The sequence below is a fragment of the Tachypleus tridentatus genome, chromosome 13 (genome assembly GCF_004210375.1).
Source record: "Tachypleus tridentatus isolate NWPU-2018 chromosome 13, ASM421037v1, whole genome shotgun sequence".
NCBI lineage: Eukaryota > Metazoa > Arthropoda > Merostomata > Xiphosura > Limulidae > Tachypleus > Tachypleus tridentatus.
In genome coordinates this window covers 127,199,794-127,221,413 of record NC_134837.1, presented here as the reverse complement: position 1 = coordinate 127,221,413, position 21,620 = coordinate 127,199,794, and the positions used below count along the sequence as shown (strand labels likewise).

Here is a 21,620-nt window from a genome sequence, read left to right as displayed (position 1 = left end):
TTCATTGTCACTCAGCACTAATTCTCAAATATAACATTTTCAAAATATCTCAAAAATATGAGACTGGAAAATTATTTATTATTTTCAAATAATGTCAAACGTAATCTTATTTTCTATCTACTAAATAGGACCTTCAGATCTTACCCAATTCTACCTAGCCCTTCACATAGAAATTACTTCCATACAAATCATTGTCTATCGAAACGGCAACACATTTCTTCGAGAAAGTAACTTCCTCTTTCTTAACTAAACCCCACCGCTGATACAGCGATATGTCTACGAAGTTACAACGCTAAAATCAGGGGTTCGATTCCCCTCGGTGGGCTCAGCAGATAGCCCCATGTGGCTTTGCTATAAGAAAACACACACACTCTTAACTAAATTGTTTGTCAAACCACCTTAGATACTCACGATACCCTAACTTCTCTTATGCACTCGATTATTTTTTGTCGTACTGAAATTTGTATCACTAATTTCTATGGTGTCAGAAAAATATTCTGTGCAAATATTTTATGAAACTAAATATTCAAAGTGTAAACTTACAAACACCACATTCGTCTATATAATCACGATCACGTGCACGGAATGTGTACGATTTTCGGGTCCGGATTCCTCACAACAGGTGTCTAATTTGTTGGCGATAAATGTACACAATAAACGTACGGCACACATTCCTCTAGTTTCAAACCTTTACTTTCACTAACTTACTTTAACTTCTTTATCTATAGGTATTTATAACCCGCAACAGAAAAATCTAGAAATATTTATCCCTCTGGTGACAACAGTATTCATATAACGAGAAAAACTTGAAAGTTTCAAGTAACACGAATATGACGTTGACAGTATTATAAAAGCCTAATACAACAATTAAATTGCATACGCAACGTACGACCCGTACAGTTTCATAACGATACTTGTCGTAACTAGTTTTAAAATAATTAACCTTTAACGCTCTCGTTATGGAAACTAAATAATTATTATATATTAAATATTAAATTTATATATTTTATATAAATTAAAATTATAATATATTAATATATTATATTTTAAATAATTTAAATTGAACAGTCTTATACATCCAACACAGTTATTTTATTAACACCATAAAGACCATATAAATATCACTCACAAAGATCTACATACAGCTTTTATCTAGATTATTTCAAAAGTATTTAACCTAAATCGTAAATCTAATCTATAAAGCCAAGGGTTCGTCTAAATTCCTTTTTGTTATCTTGTTAAGGCACACCAATAGTTCGTTCACATTACCAAAGTAAAACGTGTTCAAACTTTCCTATATTTAATAGTACCTACCAAACTGATACGATTGTTTGTACATAATATCAAAAACATTTGGAGAAATTATGCTGTAGAAATAATGTAGCTCCACCTGGTGTTCAAAACGATTTCTCTTTACAATTTTATTATTTTCTTATACATCGAGAAAAGGAAATTTCTCTCTATGTAGGGCCCAGCATGGCCAAACGTGTTAGGGCGTGCGACTCGTAATCTGAGGGTCGCGGGTTCGCATCCCCGTCGCGCTAAATATGCTCGCCATTTCAGCCGTGGGGGCGTCATAATATGCGGTCAATCTCACTATTAGTTAGTAAAAGAGTAGCCCAAGAGTTGATGGTGGGTGGTGATAACTAGCTGCCTTCCCTCTGGCCTTACACTGCTAAATTAGGGATGGCTAGCACAGATAGCTTTTGAGTAGCTTTGTACGAAATTCAAAAAACAAACAAACTCTATGTAGAGTAGAAGAGATTCGGTCCGAATGATATTAATATATTACTGAAACGAGCCAGCTCATGTCATTAATAATAATTTGTTTTTTTTACAATTAAATATGAATTCACAACAGACTATTTGTACCATAATCATTATAGGTATCAAAGTTCGATTTTTAGCATCATAAACCCTCAGATTTACCACCTAACCCCTAAGGGTAAGGCAAACAGTTTTTCAAAAACCGTCTATTCTTCTTCGTCTCCATATAAAATAGCATAATATTGCAACTATAAAATTAGTAACTTATTTTATAAAAAAAAAATTAGATATATCCAAAGTTATATGTTAAGCACAAAGCTAAGTTGCTTTTTTGAATTAAAAACCTTCAAACGTACCATTGAGCCTCAGTGAGGGACCAAGGAAAAAGCATAATACATTTGTGGGTAGAAGTTTTTGTCAGCACACAAGAGTTAAAACTAAACCTAAACCCTATTGTATTTATACTGCAATGAACTATGTACCACCATAAGCTAGTTCGTGATGTCGAGAAAACCCACTTGTAGAGAAATATATACATGTAAAAACGGCTCGTTTGGGTTCAAATTTTTTTTTTTTTACGTAGATGAGTGAACAACGTTTCGACCTTCTTCGGTCATCGTCAGGTTTACAAAGAAAGAGAGAGGTAACTGATCGGAAGCTGACCACATGTTTGTGATGGATTGTGTAACTAAGTGTCGGAATGTAGAGGGCGGTATTAATAATTTTATAAAATTATATATTCAACCATCTAACACCGCCCTCTACATTCCGACACTCAGTTACACAGCCCCTCAGAAACATGTGGTCAGCTTCCGGTCAGTTACCTCTCTCTTTCTTTGTGAACCTGACGATGACCGAAGAAGGTCGAAACGTTGTTCACTCATCTACGTAAAAAAAATTTCTCAACCCAAACGAGCCGTTTTTACGTACGTAAGCTAGTCTGATTATTTCATAAATAACTTCATCAAACCTCATGCATCATTTTTAAGAAGAAACAGGTTGTAACATGAAAATGCAAAATCACTTGCAGAAAAAATAAGTCATGCTTAATTTCTTTAGCAAACTAATTTTTCAACCTAACCTACTCGTTAAGTTATAAAATGAGGCCAAGATGTTTTTAAAACATTTTTAACAGGTTACAATGAATATCACACTGTTCTCTGATCTTGTTTTGTTTTTAAAAAGTTTAATTAAAATATTAAAATAAACATGTCAGTGTTACAGGCTGGTTGGTTGACAGTGTCTTATAAAGGTCTTTTAGTCATTTTCACTTACACACACAAAACACTTTAAAAATACAGAGTTTAATATGTTTCATATTTACCTATAAGTCAAAAAATAAATAACACGTGTATTATTTACACATTAACAATAATTTCATCGTGACATCTATTTCCTAGGATGAGTGTTCTTGTAGTTTCAGACATTCACCATTGATCTGTTGAAAGTTTAGAGTGCTGTATGTACAATTTTGTTTTAAGTAATTTGATTTGTTCATCCATAGTTAAATAATGACCCTTTACCAACAAAAACTTGTAACAATATGAAATAAATGAAACACAATCTGCTCTGGTCTGGATTTGAACCCCAATGGACTAAAGAACTACAAGAATATTTAGCTCAAATCATCCAGTTTTCTATTTGGATTGATCTAACATGTGGTTCAAGAGATACTGCAATTGCAAGCCAACAATATCTTACTTCTTATAAGTACAAGAAAATATTACCAATATCCCCCATGATAAATTATGCTGTTTCATTTGAAGAATATCAACTAACCCATTCAGTTCTGTATTAACATCCTAAAGTCTGTTTTTTTAATATAAAATCTGTAACTTTGCTAAATTATGCAGAGGAAATGTTCTACTTCCCATGAATACTTGAGAGTTCTTTTAACTTCATTCAGTGCAAGTAATTATAATCTTGCAATATCCAATTCTCAGTCAGAGCAGCAATTTAAATTTTATCTACCAATAGCATCTTCCAGATATCTAACAGAAAGTTCTGGAATTTATTACAACACAAAAGTTAGAAATAACATTTGTTTAACTTCTACTGAATCTCATATACCAGTTCACACTTTGCATTTGTGAACTTGCTTCTTTCCCTGCAGACTTCTCTCACAGATTTTGAATCAAGCAGGACCAAACTGGGCAGGTGGACTTAATGTGGCCCAGGGTTGTCTTTATCATCAATGGAGTATCAAAGGTGACTGGAGGAGTGAGTTTTCTGGGTTTGTTTTGTGAGTATAAACACATATCAACCATTGGTATAGCTACTAAAGTATTTGAAACAATGAATGAGCCTTACTAATATACTGGGACCTCTGTGAATCATGAGGAAGTCTCTGTACCAAACAATGGAAAATGAGCATTTTATGCACAAATAAAGAATGAGGCTCATTTGATAAGATATTAGCTTCAGAACAAAGGTCCAGAGTTCAAACACTCATCAGGACAAAATTCTTAACATTATGCATTATACTGGTATCCAAATAGAGGAGGTTGCACTACTACTAGCCTATTGTGTTATGTGTTGTAAACTGGAGAATGACACATTGTGGATGGATGGCTGAGTTGTGTTGTATGCTTTGGTGTAAACCTGAAGATGAACCTTCTTTGTAATGGCCAGAATTCTTTAGACTTAAGAAGGGTCCTGGTAATGCAACAACCCAGAGCACTACCCAAGTTCATTGTTCTGGATTCAAGTTACAGTCAGAAAGGTTTCTTAAAATCCTTCTTATCTTATGCATACTTTAAAATCATCAAAAGGATAACATCACAGTAAAAAAAAAAAAGAGAGAGAGAGAGAGACTCATCCCTGAAGGTGGCAACCACCTCCTGAAGGAGGAGGTTTATATAGTGAATATGAAAACCTTGTTATGCAAGTTTATGGAAAAGAAAACGCACCTTTTATAAAAAAAAACAAAAAACATTTCATTTGTTGTTATTTCCAGATCAGAAGTTCTGTGGATGACTCTCTAATAACCAACTGTTTATGTTCTAGTTTAGACTACACACCAGTGAGATTCAAATTCCTGCTGTTAATGAGGTCATAATCATGGGCGACTTTTAATTTCAAGCAAACAGACTGGAAAATATTAGTCAAACCATGAGGAAGAAAGGTTTCTTGAAACTGTTCTAGATGCTTTTCTTCACCAATTGGTCAAGGAACCTACTAGAAATAATGCTACTTTAAATTTATTGTTAACTTCAAATATAGAAAATGGTTGAGAGGGTAGAATTTGGGGGAACATCTGGGTGCAAGTGATCAGTACTGTATTAGGTTTGATGTTTTACTACATATGGAGATCAGGAATAACATATTTTGGTTACAAGTTTCAAAAAATAAAATCTTGAAAGGATGCTACAAGAATTATCTGTTGCAAATTAGGCAGCTGAATAATTTGTAAATACTGTTCAAATGTAAAAATAAAATACATGGTTAACTATTCAAGGTAACAGTATTCCTTATAAAAAGAAAAGAGTAGCTGATAATAATAAAAAAAAAAAACAGATTGGCTCACAATAAGGATAAAATTAAATAAAAGTACCAGACTCGGAAAATTATGAAAGTTAGTGAAACAGGAAGTTAGGACATCAAGAAAGGTTGGATGAAAATTATAGAAATTAACAGTAAGAAAGTCTTTAAATACACTAAGATTAAACAAAATGTTAGGATGAGAGTAGGATGACAAAGAGATGACAAAGGAAGGATATCTGATTATTATGAAATGGCCAGGTTATTAACTTCTGCTCATTCTTTAGTTTTACTAAAGGAAGTTAAAACAACATTCCTCATCCTGAGCAGTTGATAAATGAAAACAAAATGGTCATATTAATTCTTAGTTTTTTAAGACAAAACTGAGAAGTTTAAAGATTGATAAAGTTCCTGTGTTTTGAAGAAGTTACAGTTTCAATATGTGAGCCACTTAGTACTACTTTCTTTGTAAGTCCTTGAATAGTGGGCAGGTACCAGAAGATTGGAAGTTAGCTGATGTGACTCCTCTTTTCATGGGAGGTTAATAAAATTAGTCCCATTAACCATAAACTTTTGTCTTACATCAGCTGTAGGAAAGTTTTTAAAAGTCTGATAAAAGATCATTTACAAAAGTTTGGAATTTTATCAGATAGTGAATGTGTTTTCACTAATGAAAAGTCTTTTGACATTCTTTGAAACGGTTACTGACTGCATAGATGAGGGAGGATAAGGGAGTAGATCTGTTGTACTTGGATTTTCAGAAAACATTTGACAAAGTGATACAAAAGGCTTGTGAAAAATTAACTCAGTAGGTGTAAGGGATAAGTTGTTCAATTGGACAGAAAAGTAGCTAGATGGAAAAAAACCTGAGAGTTATTATAAATAGATTTGCTTATTTTTGAATTTCACACAAAGCAACATGAGAGCTATCTGTGCTAGTCATCCCTAATTTAGCAGTGTGAGACTAGAGGGAAAGTAGCTAGTCATCACCACCTACTACCAACTCTTGGGCTACTATTTTACCAACAAATAGTGAGATTGACCATCACATTATAATGCCCCTCAGCATGTTTGGTGTGATAGGGATTCAAATCCTCAACCCTCAGATTATGAGTCCAGCACCTTAACCACCTGGCCATGCTGAGCCATTATAAATGGAATTCAGACAAATTGGATTTATGTCGCAAGTGGGTTACCTCAGATCTCTATTTAAAGAGATAAATGGTCAATCAATTACTTAAGTTTGCTTATGATATTAAGGTCTTGGGTGTTGCTAGCTGTCAAACAAATGCTGCTAATTTACAAAAGAACTTCGATCATTTAGTTAGTTGGGCAAATAAATGGTAGATATGTTTTAATTACGTTAAATACAAAATAATACATGTGGGTTATCATCATTTGAATTATAATTCTGGATGGAAATAACCTTAACAGTGTCATGTAAGAAAAGGATTTTGGTGTAATAGTCAATCAGTCTATAAAGTCATCTAAACACTGTGCTGTTTTTAGAGGTAAGACAAATAGAATTTTAGGTTACATCAAAAAACATATTGAATACAAGTCGATAGAGGTTATAATTGCATTGTGTAGGTCACTGGTTAAGCCACATTTAGAGTGTTGTGTTTAGTTCATCTTTGGAATGAGTTGCATAACCTTTACATGGCAGCCATCATCAATTGTTGCTGCTACCTACAAAATTCACGCTGTTTAAGAGTTAAGATGTGGTGGAAACAGTAAATTTAAGCAAGTTTAAGAGAAGACTTTATAAGTATATGAATGGTAAGGGCTGACTTTGAGAATTTTCTGTTTTATTAGTAGTCTTAGTTTAGTGGATGGGGCAGCTAAGACTGATCAGTATGTAGCTTGTTGTCCTTAAATGCTATGTTGTTGGTGATTTACCTTAACACTCTACAATGTGAAAACATCTCAGATAGATAAGTAGCTATTAATTCCAGAAAACAAAATACACTTAGTTACTGCCTTTTTCAAAATATGGCATATTTTATTACTCCAGAATCAATGAAAGACAAATAGTAACCTACAGACACCAGATACAAAGATCTAGTTACATGCCAGCTACACAATAACAGATGTCCAAACCAAGCTGGAATTAGAGAGAAACAAAAACCTAAAGATAATATACATATAAAATTCCAATGTCAGGCCACTTGGCACATCATCAATCACATCACTGGTCAATAAGAATGTTACATCCACACACATTAGATAGATCTGCATTACATCACAGATATAGTGCATGTGATATCTTCAAAATGGCACTTCTAAAATGATAGCTACAAGATGTTTGAAATAGATCTGTTTCAAGGAATTTCTAAGTCATACAGATTACTAAATAAATACCTGACCAATTTTAGAAAAAAAACCTATGATGTAGAGGGGGTCTCATTTCAGCTAAACATTCCTTCTGTTTTTGGAAAACAAATGACAACACTAAAAGTTCTATTAGAATTGCAAAACATCTAACAACAGGGTGTGAAATATGTCCTAACCATTAGTGAAAAATGCTTTGGTGCAAACAGATTAAGATATTTTTCTCAGAATATAAAGTACTCTGTATATTGGCAAATGCAACATAAAGAATTTTGTATTTTTACTTGGTTTTGTTTTGTTTTTTTTCTTTACCAGTTCATAAAACAGGTTTGACACAAGGCTGAATGAAGGATTGGGAAAGTCAACCTTAAAATATCTAACACGTTTACATGCCACTAACACTTTATCATTGTAATGAATAATCGTGTTATTTTTGTCCTATTACAATACTCTGTGTAACAAACTAATAAAACATTAAATGAAATCAATGGTTTTCTATGTGCAGTGAACAAGCTTGCTATCCAGAGCACAAAGTTTTAGAATTAACCACCTGTACTGTGTCCACTGCAGTTACCAGTAGGGAAAATAATATACAAAAAACTAAATTCACCATCATATAATTAGGGACACAAATCACTAAGTTAATGAAACTGACACTTTCTATACCAACTGTCTTACAGAGCAGTGATTTGGTGCAGTGAATAGTCAAAGTTAACCAGAGTAAACCCACCACAAAATTGCAAGTCATGCTCTAAATCCTTATGCGTGATTTGAAACAAAAAAATAGTTTACAAATATGTGTTTTTTCCAAGAGGTTGACTGGTTTTCAATCTGTTCACATATGCAGTTAGAAACTTTTTTAATTTTCCTATTAGTTTGCATTAACTTTCTTTCAAAATATTTTTCAGAAAAAAAAATCAAATCTCTTTGGCATCATATAAAACATAAGTAGGAAGGTGTAAAATTCATAATGCAAACACTTATCTTTCAGAGCAGACATTTAATGTGGTTAATACAAAATTGTAGTTGCAGTAAAACTAAAACTTCCCAACCAAAATGTACATCCTTAAGGGAACCATGGTGTAGTACATGTACGATATACACAACATATAACTCACAATTAGAATTCTTATGAGCACAATTACTAAGCTGACCATAATTATAAATTTGTAGCACCTATATTATTAAGAACTCCAGAATCAGTGTAAAGAAGAATGTATAATAATAACAGTAATATTTTAACCTGCTATGTTTACTAAATCCAATGCTATTGTTGCAACATCTGTTTAACTCAGTTCAAGTTTGATTTTCTAGTGAAACATGGACTTCATCACTTCCAACTACCTAGGCAGACAAACAAGAAGGACACCTTCATAAGTGCTTGACAGTTAGACACTCAGTTTTTCACAAGATGATATTCCCTATAGGCAGAAAGCACAAGTTTACAGGACACAATTTTTCTGGCTTTTAAGTGTATATACTATAGTCATAAGTACTTATATTATCAGGTATGAGAAAAATGGTACAAAAGTAATATAATAACATGGTACTTGGGACAACATGAGATTTACTTGCTCATCTTGGCTGTCCCACCCTCTAACCTACTACTAAATCTGTTATATAAATAAAATATTAAAGTCCATTATTATCAAGCTTTCTCTTACACTTACTCCAATTTACTGCCCCCCATAACATTCAAGGATAACCCCTTCCAAAGTCTAACTACCCAGTATGAAAAATGAAACTGTTTTAGCTGAAAATGATCCCTACCCTGCCAAAATTTATATTTGAGTCCTACTGTTCTTACTATTAAACATGAGAAAAAGACAATACATCAACACTATCAATTCCTTCTACAATCTTAAACTCCTCAAATCAGATCCACTCTTAACTTCTGTTTTCACGAGAAAACAATTTTAAGATTTCAACCTCTCCTCACATGACAACCCATCCATCCCAGTAATCCTTCTCTGAATCATTTCTAACAACTCAATGTCCTTCCTAAAGTAAGGAGTCCAAGAGTGAACAATAATTTAAAAGTGGCCTAACTAGAGACCTATACAATGGCTTAAGATATTGATATGGTTATTTCCATCCAAATTAAACTTATAATTCAAGTTATGATAACCCAAATACAATATCTTGCATTTATCATAATTAAAACCCATCTGCCATTTATTTTCCCAACTTACTAAATGATCTAAATTATTTTGTAAAACACCAGCATCCTCTTCACAGTCAGTAACACCAATGATCTTATTAACATCTCTAAATTTAAGTAATTTATTAACCATTCCTTCATCTACATTGATGTAAATTAAAAAGAACAAAGATCCTCAGACTGAACTCTGAGGTACACCACTTGCGACATTAATCCTGTTTGACTGAACTCCATTAATAACAATTCTGTTTTCCTCCATTCAGCCACTCTTTTACCCAATTAGTTAACTTATCCCACCCATCCACCCACACACATACACATCTACATACATAATTTTTACACGCCTTTTTTGTCAGATGATTTCTGAAACTCTGGATACCCTAAATCTACACCCTTATTGTCATCTATATACGCTGTAACCTTTTCAAAGAATATAAAAAAAAACAGGTGAAACAAGACTTTCCCTCAGTAAAACCAAATCCAAGAAAATTCTAAACTTCGTTAAATGATTTTGCAAAACATCTTTCAACAGGTTTTCAAAAACTTTTCCCACAACTGATGTAACAAAAGTAATATAATTGGTTTAATGCATATAATATTATCACTAGCTAACCAAAGAACTTGAAAGTTAATTCATAATGAGCAGTATTTGACTGTGACCTTGTAAATATTGATTTTGTTTAGTGTCCTACTTGAGAGACACCAGTATAGTAGATGATCCGAAGGTCACCAAATTCAGAAACCTGTTTTAATAAGCTTAACTCCACTTAAGGAGGAAATTAGTTCCATACTAGTTATCTAGATATGGTGGAGAGAAAATACAGACAGCTATAAAAGAAAGTTACATTTATCATCCCTGGGTGACATGCAAGTGCACTCAAATTGAAAATAGCTTTACACCTGTACTAGAATGACACAGTACATTCAACAAGTTTCAAAACTAGGTCAAACAAATAAGCTTCCTCAAGCAACCTAAAAAAAAAAAATTCTACAACAATTAATAGTAGAAATTTATAAATTCATAAGATAAAACAGACATTTATTTGTTAATTAATAAAAAGTTAGTTCTGCCAAACACACTTAGAATTGCATATGCATAATAAATAGTTTTTTAACTATAAAAATAAAAAAGGTGTTTTATTAGAACTAGTAGATAACACTGTTCAAAGAAGTGTTGAAACTGAGCAAAAGTCTAATTAAAACTAAGAGAGGAAAAACAAGGTTTTTAAAGTATTTAAATGTATTGTTATTAGAAGCATTACTGTACTGTTGTTGGAAACATTTCTATATTATCACACACACTGTGTGCTTTGAGTATTCTCACTAGTTTCATAAAAATTATTGACAATTTTTGTTTTAAGTGTGTTGATAACTTGCAGCAAAACATTTAAGGTATACAGAAGTAAAACCCATTTCAGTTACATTTTATAGACACTGCATTATCAATAATGTTTGAGCATCAGATATCACTATAAGGTCATAACAGTAATGGCTTTGTGCATTAAAATAAAAGTCCAGGTAAGTCGCGCAAAATTGCTAAGATAAACAAGAGTAAAGATACAAAGAGCTTTTCTATTTTATACTCAATGAACAGTTCGAAACAAGAAACCAATGCAACTGTTCGGTTTAGAACAACTAATGTAAAAATTTCAAACCGTCTTAATGAAAGAACAGCTAATGTAACAAAGTGAAACTGTCTTTATAAAATGGCAGCTAATGTAATAAAGCAAACTACCTTTAAGTAGCAGATTGGGAACCTAAAGCAGTTTGGGCAAATACGAAAAAAAAATCAAGATGATATATATACAGAGAAAGAGAGATGTACAGCAGGTTAGTCAGTAGCTCTGGAAGAGTATAACCAGGTTGTAATCCTACTGGACCAGGGGTCAACAACCATTCAATGCACTCCTTTGTAAAATAATGACTAATGTAACAAAAACCAACCATCTATTAAATTATCACATTTTTTTAAAGGAAATTTCAAAGTATGGTCCCTCTGAAGTCTTGTTTCTGAACCTTTTTTTATTATTAAATATTCAAAGAACTTCTCGAACAGAAACTTCCAATGTAATGATGATACCTGGATGTTGAAACAGGTTGATTCTATTTAGAATGTGATAGTCAAATGACCTGATTTTCTCATTTTTTTAATACAAATACTGTAAGATTTAAGTTATTTTACATACTAGCTTGAAATTTAATCCTAATCAATCTATTCCAAACACCAACTGAACATGTTGAAGGAATTCAGAAAGCAGGAGAAATATTTTATCAATAATTCCTGAAAAGTCATAACATATTAAAATGGAATTATTTATTTTGAATTTGGAAGGAAGTTTACTGATCATAATGCAATATGAGGGAATTGAGGATCCATTTGGCCTAAGTAATGATATGTAATAGAGAGAAGATAACCTTTTATGACTTGTAATTGTTCTGTGCAATGTTAAAATATCTCCATGATATTCATAGCTCCATTTGCTCTTTGGAAAATATCCCAATATCAAGTGGAACACAAAAAATATGTCTATAAATCAATCTTAAAATCATACCTGTTAAACTTAGTACTAGATAAAAACAGCCTGAGTGATTATCAATTGCCAGTCCAGGGTCCTTTTCTTCACTGCTATTGAATGTGCTCCTAGTTATATTAACTATCTCTATTCATATCACTACTAAGTCCCAATTTTGAATATTATGTGCAGATGTGATCTCCTTATCTAAGAGAATACTGGTTTATTTGAAAGAGTTTGTTGTGTTACGAGAATGATAACAAAATATGAGTGATTCCTTATCAGTTTCCTAAATAATAAAGAATCCATATACTAAACAAATTGTAACTATCCAATCAGAGAAATGTAGAGCAGCAAGCGTTTTTTGATTAGGAAAAACAAGCCAATTTCAATATCTAGTTCTTTTGGTATACACACATATGCAATATTTTGTGGGAAAAGCAGAGAATTTAGGGTGACTTATAAATGTTTATATTAAAATATTTTTCTTATCTGTTTAACGTACAGACAAATAATCAAATTTACTTATTCACCATTAACTTGTGTAAGTTAAAGATATAAAGAAATACATCTTCTTAAATATATTACAAACTTTACAATTTCTCCTTCCACTTTGTAGGACCTTTTTACAAAAACATATATTCATTATTTCTGCGTATTAAAATAGTGCAATAAGAACTTAATTAATGATTAACTTCAGAGTTAGGAGCTGGACACGAGTTGACGATGTCCTATGTAGTTATTTAAATTTCTATTAAAGTTATATTTTTGTAACTATAAGGATCTAAGCTGCCTTAAATTAAGCTCCTTGAATTATAATCAAATAACAAATGACATCCAATTATCATGATTAAACTAAGACTAAGAATAATAACTAAAGAGAAAAACCCAAAATTCTTTATAACTTGTAAGTTTATTTAACTTTAGCACTCATGGTAGGCCTATTTTTACCACTGTTATTAACACAAATGTCAACTATCATCACGGAAGTTTTCATTGTTATAAAGTACAAGTAATACAACTTATAGTCAGTAATTAAACTTGACGAAAAAAGCATATCTGCTGGAAAAAAAAACCAACAAAGTTCAAGCCGTGTAATAAAACTTATAAATTTATAACTGATAAAGTGAGAAATCTAACTTGACTGTTTGATAATAGAAGATATTATAACTTATAAGTAACAAGTGGAACGTAAAATGACGGGGTCAATAACCGAAATCACTGCGAAATTAACATAAGTATAAACAAACCACTGGTGTAACATTATATAAACAACAGTCAAAGATTCAGTCTTAGAGTATGTTGCCGTTAGTATTAAACACATAATTACTCATACTTATTACAATTGCAATATTGTAACTTATACTAAAACTGTTAGAATTTTTAAGACTTCTCCGAATCATGGTATTTTCTTAAAAAATAACGTGTGTTCTAAATTATCAGAAATAACATAATTAAACTTACGAATTTCTTGCTTAATAATGAAGGCATTCCTTACACCTGTCTCACAACCACCATCCAAATGTTAACGAACTCGAAACTACGGATTACCTTCTCCACCAAAACAAAATCCTGCACTATCGAAGGTAGCTGTTTTGCTCTCTCAACTAAACGAGTTACAAAAGATGTTTTAAAGCGGCATCTATTGCTCGAAGCAATAACTAGTTTATTCAATCTCAGCAAATTCAACGGTAGTTCACGTTTATACCAGCCTTATTCCTATGACATAAATACAATTTTTAAGAGTAGGAACAAGCAATCACTCGAGAATCTGTAACTAGTATTAATATAATAATCGCATATATTAGCTCAGCAGCGTGTCTGAAATTTTATAATGTTAGAAATGTTGTTTCACAGCACATATACCAATATGGGTTTGTAGTTTATGTGCTTAATAACGAACAAACAAAATAGAAATATAGTAATTTATGTAACTGGTACTGATTTTTACTTTACTTTTTTTCTTCAGTCGTGTATACTACATCAAATAAACGTGCTTAAGTTCTGCATTATATTTGAAACTGACTTACTTTAATTGGTACTTTTATATTGTACAAAGTTAGGTTTCACTCTACTACAACGACTCAGACTAGCTGATGTATACAGCCGCATAGCCAACATAAATGGATCGTTTCGTTTCATATATTCGTGTGCAGTTACAAGAGAGCTATACGCGCTAACAGTCCCTAATTTTGAACTGATAAACTACAGGGAAGTTGGTCAACCGTACCCTGCTAACTTTCGGGCTGCTCTTATTGAATAGTGGAATTTGATCGTAACTTTTATAACACACGCACAGCCCCAAAGAGCGAGACGTAATTCTGCCGTAATAGGACATAAGCCTATGAACCATCAAATCCACAGTCCTGCGTGCTAACTATTAGGCCTTGCTTAAAGCATATAGGTTTGTTTTTGTTTTTTTGTTTTGGAATTTTGCACAAAGCTACTCGCGGGCTATCTGTGCTAGCCGTCCTCTAATTTAGCAGGGTAAGACTAGAGGGAAGGCAGCTAGTCATCACCACCCATCGCCAACTCTTGGGCTACTCTTTTACCAACGAATAGTGGGATTGGCCGTCACATTATAACGCCCCCACGGCTGGGAGGGCAAGCATGTTTGGCGCGACGCAGATGCGAACCCGCGACCCTCAGATTACGAGTCGAACGCCTTAACGCGCTTGGCCATGCCGGGCCTAATCATATAGGTAAGAGACATATGTTATAGTTCATTAAAATATGATGTTAATACCGTTTACCAAGCACCAATGGAGAAAAAAGCACACTTGACAACTCTACCAAATTTAGAAGATAATTAAACCGCTATGTAAAATATAGGCCAGTTTTATATTAATTACATAATAATGAAAATATACTTACACGGTGCAAATAAATAATAGTTCATTCCCTTATTAGTTTTCTGTTCTAAGGCCAGTTCATAAAACTCTAACTAGGCAAGGAGCTTAAAGCCATTTATTTAAGAAAGCTAATTTATCGACTTTTATTATAGAGTTACTATATAACATAGAATTGCTATTTTTTTATGTTGAAAAACGAAAGATCAGGCCCAGCATTACCAGGTAATTAAGGCACTTGACTCGTACTCTGAGGGTCTATTTGTAGAAGATTCTCGAACGTGAGAATCAACAATGTACGATGTGTATGTAAAATACTAGTGATTGCCAGTATTACTGCCCACTGAACTTTCTGGAACCTCACCTTAGTATTTATAAATAGACGCGCGAAGAGACATAATTTTCTGTGGGTTAAGGTGTTCGGTTCGTAATCTGAGGGTCGCGGGTTCGAATTCCCGTCACACCAAACATGCTCGCCCTTTCAGCCGTGGGGGCGTTATAATGTGACGGTCAATCTCACTATTCGTTGGTAAAAGAGTAGCCCTAGAGTTGGCGGTGGGTGCTGATGACAAGCTGCCTTCCCTCTAGCGCAGATAGCCCTTGAGTAGCTTTGCGCGAAATTCAAACCAAACAAAATATGAATCAGTTTTAGTAAAGTTGAAATAGCCTCTAGCAAAGAGAAGAGTTCGCTAAACAGTTTATTTTACACAAAACAATAAGTAAGAAACTATAATTAATGTGAATGGAAATAAAATATAAAAGTATTGTTAATATACTGTTTAAACTATTCATAAACGAGCAGTCATAGCTGTGGTGTTTTTGTAAGATTATGTGTTTTCGTTTGGGGTAACCACAAAAAATACGATTAGGAAAAGAAAATGAATTTTATAAATTGATCTAATATATAAATTTTGCATGTTTTATGTCTGTTTTTTAAACAATCGGTAGTTACTTTTTAAAAATTCCAAACTTCATTTAATAGATTACTTAGTTAAGAATTTTCAAATTTTACACTCAAAAATCATTTTGCATTTTCACTAACAAATACTAGAAATTCATTCGTGAATAATATTAGTATATATACATAAAAAGGAACTCAAAAATAATGTTTAGTTTAATCATCTTTACAACACTTTCAAACGTTCAAAACTCACATATGTTTTACTGTATGAATGTGACAACAAAATTCAGTTTAAGAATTTACTGTGCTATATTCACAGTTCACACTTGTGACTAAGGACACATTTGATAAAATGTGTTTGTTACATGAAAACTCTGTATTTCATTAGCAGTTATTTTATAAAAACGGATAGTTTTGAAATATACTAAGCTGTCGTTTCGTTTCGTAAATAAATTACCTTATTTGCTGCAACATTCATGTACATTGGTGTTCAACAGTAAAGTATCTGCAAATGTCTGATTGTTAAGCCTAGAATGAATTGAACATTCACAGCAAAAACAAACAAATATACAAAGAAATACGAGTGAACAAATGAAATAAATTTTTATTCCCAACATTAGTTCGTCCCTAAACTAGTTGTTTAATTCTGTCTTTAACCGGATACCGGGGTGAAGAGAAATCTTTCCAAGATCAAGGCAAAAGAGGCCAAGAAAAAGAGACAAGCTTGTGTACATTACACTTCTATAGTCAGATCCTGTGGTTATCCCACAGGTAATTAGGTTACGTACTTCAACCTCATGTATACACCAATAATTCAAACCTTAACAAACCAATTTGTGCAGGGTTTTGAACCAGCTCGAAATAGGCAGCCTTCCTAGAAGGCTCATGCAGACGCGTGCGCAAGCTGTCTTAATGTTGCAATACGTGTACGATCTTGCGTCATCCCGTTAACGCGGATGTAATCAACCACATTCAAAAACTGTGTGGAAGTTTGAATAAATATATGTTCTACAATATATATTGAAGTGTGAAATTAGTAGCTATTTTATCTACAATTTTGCGACTCAAAACTAGTGCCAGTAATTCTTCTAGTGTAATAATGAGAAACTAAACTTATGTGTTTTTAACCCTGAAACTACCAACTTATTATCTTAGTGTTTGCTACTGGTTGTATCAGTGCTGATTTTGTCATGTTGAGTAATTTTAGTAAACACCCACACAGTGAAAAGAATTCAGCTCTCTAAAAAGGCTGAAATCGCTAAATCCTTTTTGTAAAGTACTTAGAGGACTCGTTCTGTAATTCGTGGAAATAACTTCAATTTTCATGGTTGTTGTGATTCGCGTGCAGCTAGGGGCCTCCGCAAGAAAAAAAAAAAGTATTAACCCAAAAATAACTTAATACTTATCCAGTTTAGAAAAGTACGTTTAAAAGTGTTTGAGGCCTTACTACCAATTTTAGGTTTCAATAGTAAAGGAACTATTCTATGTGACTGAAGCCCACAAAAAAATTTAAATGTTCTTGTACTGTATGTTATTTCAACAGTTTCTAAAAATACTAATATATATATATATATATCAACGATTTTTGGTTTTAACTCTGAAAATAAAATAACATTTAAATTGAATCCCTCACACATATATGTGCACGTTTGGATTTGATGACAACTTGCCCTCTTTGCCCTATTCTCTATATATATTCATGTATCTGTAAACTAATAAGGCCTAGCATGGACAGGTGGTTAGGGCACTCGATAAGTAATCTGAGGGTATATTTTGTTGACTTAAATCTTTACATCAGTATGAGTTGTATTCTGTTGACTCTAATCTCTTTACTCAGTACAAGTTTATACTCAGTATGTGTTTGTGCCATTAATTACTGGTTCTTTACACTCAGAGATATTATTAGCAGACAGTTTGTTCAGAACATTCACCCGATGTTGTAGCAAACGCTACCAAACTCTCGTAATGCGAGTGAGAGGTGAACACAGGGGGCTCTCAATTTTTTAAACTTATTCAGATACATCAGACACGTGTCAGAGGCTCGCAGAATTTTGAAAACACACCAAGAATATCAGGGAATCCTGGGATACAGGGATTCTCCCTACTTCATGCTCTGGAGCTTACACAAGCCGGTTTTAATTTTGTTAGAGGGCCCTACCCGGCCCCCGTAATGAGCAGAAGACAGATAGCCCATCTTGTAACTTTGTGCTGAACTTCAAACAAACAAACAACGGCCATGTTACCCCTTTTGCTGCGAAAAAGCTAAAAAATTCCTCTGCGCATAGCCGTTGTCGTGGCAACGAGAAAGCGGACGAATCTATTTTTAAATGGCAAGGAAGTATCTCTGGATAGAAATCTGAGGAGGAAGAGGTCATAGAGAACCTGACCCTTCAGGGTATGAACTTTTATTACCCAAATACCGACGACATTCTATTCGAACGATAGAAATCTGAGCTGCTCCGACCAGATTTAAATCCAACTGTTGTTGTTTATTTCTGTTTTTCTTTCCCCAAAATGTCCAGGGGAAGGGAAAGGCAAACATGATTTTCTCGGCGGAGGCCGCGTCATCGCGTCCATCTCCAAAAGCAGTTTGTCCAATTTCTACTTTTGTTCATCCAAAACACTTTATGTCACATTCTACTTTACTGCCAGTCTCACCTGACAAAGTTCGTGGTTGAAAACAAAAAGGTTTAAGAAGCAACATCAAACAATGCCTTAGCTACCATCTATCCACTGGCTGAAAAAGCTCATAAGCTCACATTAGGCTCCATCGACCAGCTGCAATAAACAGAAGTGTCACCAACTATTGCTGTACACCCTAAAAGGAGTCTCTAACTGTTTGACAGACATCAGAAACTGTATCATTTCTCCTTACTGCTCTTTTTGCTTCCGTTATGGATTATTTTCCATTATGATATGCTAATTTGGAATATTTTAGACAACCCTTACCATTCTTTGATAGATTGTTTAGGCAGTGTATTCACAACCCGAACCATGTTAAAGTTTATTTTCTTAACATTTGTTAGTGCGATATTTGAGCTTCCTCAATTAACATGATATGCTAATTTGGAATCTTTTGAACAACTCGTACTATATTAAAGTTTACTTTCTTAACACTTATTATTCTCATGTTTGAACTTCCTCATTTAATATTTGTGGTTCTTCTGTTCAACTTTTCTTAATGAAAATTTGTGATTCCCATGTTCAGCTTTCCTTTATCAACATTTGTGGTTCTTGTGTTGCAAGCTTTCTTAATTAACATTTGTGGTTCTCATGTTCAAGTTCCTCAATTAACATTTGTGGTTCTCATATTCTAGTTCCTTAATTAACATTTGTGGTTCTCATGTTCAAGTTTCTTAATTAACATTTGTGGTTCTCATGTTCAAGTTCCTTAATTAACATTTGTGGTTCTCATATTCAAGTTTCTTAATTAACATTTGCGGTTCTCCTGTTCAAGTTTTTTAAATTAACATTTGTGGTTCTCCGTGTGCTTATGATAAAATGCACTTCCTGTATGTTTTCAAATATTTAGTTATTATATCTTCTAAGAGAGATACACTTTTGTTATATTGGTTCTTCTTTCCTTCTGACTTTTTCTTCTTAAGAACCAAGAACGTTTCAGTCGAGCGCCATTCCTTTATTTCTCAACGAATTGACTTGAAACTTGAGAGGTTTATACCTTGGTCTACTACGCTCATAACCTATTCTTCTTTCTTTCTATTTATACTTTTTAAAACAAGTTTATGGAGTGAAAGATCAAACAACCCCAAAATGTAAATGCGTCGTTATATTTGGAGCAATCAAGATACAAATTGACATAAGTAAAAAAATTCATACATCCAACACATTGGCACATAACAAAAATTAGATTTGCCCATTTTGATTCTTGTTAGAGGGCCAGAGCTTGTTATTGGGCTCTATTTTGACCAACATAGATTAGATTTGTTATGAACAAAATTTTATATAAGCCCCATACAAAAATATGGGATATGCTATTTTTGGTCATATTGAGGGTAGAGGGGTCAAAAGGTCACAAAAAATAGCATAATTTTGGTGGTTTAAGTCCATTTCTTGGCCATATTTTGACCACTTTACGTGGAGTTAGTACAAAGATACGCTTTACAAGTTCGAAACAGAGGTATCGACAATTGTGGTCTTTTGCTCAATTTTTGTGCGATGAAACCCCTTTTGGGATTTTCGTGAACTATTCATGTGTATGCTAACCACCTTACAAAGATACCTTCTTACAAACTCATATAGCCCTTGTATAGCTTTGCGCGAGTTTAAAAAAACAAACAAACCTTCTTAGAGATTCCAAGCAATTATGCACACATTTGTCGTTTTTTTTTGTTTTGTTTTTTAATGCTTTTTCCCGATTTTTCATGGTGTAGAAATTGACTTAAGTTGGTATCGTCTAGCGAAAAAACGTCGCATTCGTCCGAAAATACTGGCCTCTTTAATTTTTAAAGTTCTGTTTAATTTGTAACTGACGTGAATGTGTAATTACTTTTTCTAAACTTATACAGAGCAAACTAATATTACCTACCCTATCTGTTAAGCCTTTCTTTTCTCATACAAATTAGACGATAGTTATCTTAACAGGCCCAGCATGGCCAGGTGGGTTAAAGCGTTCGATTCGTAATTTGAGGGTCGCGGGTTCGAATCCCTATCGCACTAAACATGCTCGCCATTTAAGTCGCGGGGGCGTTATATGTGATGGTCAATCCCACTTTTCGTTGGTAAAAGAGTAGCCCAAGAGTTGGCGGTGGGTGGTGATGACTAGCTGCCTTCCCTCTAGTCTTACACTGCTAAATTAGGGACGGCTAGCACAGATAGCCCTCGAGTAGCTTTGTGCGAAATCCAAAAAACAAACAAACAAACAAATTTGTTAATTTAAAAGTGAATATTAAAAGAACAAATCTAAATATAGATTTTATTGAATCACGTGGTATGTTGAATGCAGCACTGTTTAAAATTAGATATTTGTGATGTCAGATTACTAATTCTATAGTTTTGTACAAATTGGGAACTCAAATTACTAATATTATCAAGTCAGAATATAAAATGAAAACTTCATTTTTTTATTTGCTGAGATATGATTCATGTACTGAATAACTTACTTCGATATATGACATGTGATTAGCCAATCAACAGCGATGTGCCTGTGAACATGCAACACTAGCGACCTGGTTTCGATACTCATGGTGGGCAGAGCACAGATAGCTCATTTAGTAGCTTTGTACTTAACAACAAACGCACCAGGGCCAACACTTTAACTGTAGAACTACAGAGAATATAAAAACAACTAGGCTTTCAAAAGTTTTCAAGCAATGTTTGCTCAATCAAATTACACTTTGGAAGAGAAATAGTTTTTTACTCGGTAAATAAAAATTTTCATAAATTCTGGTTATAAGTTTGTAATATACTCTTCAAAAAAAGAAACGCAAAAGGCAAAATTTGAGACATATTGTTAACAAGTTTATTCCGGGTAGTTCTGTATGACATGTGTGAAACTTTGCACATTCACTGCTGAACTTCCAAAGTCTGCAAAGGCGAAGTCCACGCTCACTAGTTGAATTTTAACGTCACTCAACGTCAATAACGAGTATGCCCCCCGT

General features: G+C 33.4%; 1 protein-coding gene across 3 annotated transcripts in view; it reads right to left on the bottom strand.

The window, feature by feature from the left end:
* LOC143236022 (solute carrier organic anion transporter family member 3A1-like) overlaps nt 1-13,869 on the bottom strand; it is a 64,475-nt gene extending 50,606 nt beyond the window's left edge. For 2 of the 3 annotated variants that reach the window (XM_076474230.1, XM_076474232.1), the window contains exon 1: nt 13,717-13,869. The gene's annotated coding sequence lies outside the window, so the exon portion shown is untranslated. The remainder of the gene's footprint in view (nt 1-13,716) is intronic. The other variant, XM_076474231.1, reaches the window with a different exon arrangement.
* Nucleotides 13,870-21,620: the final 7,751 nt, after the last annotated feature.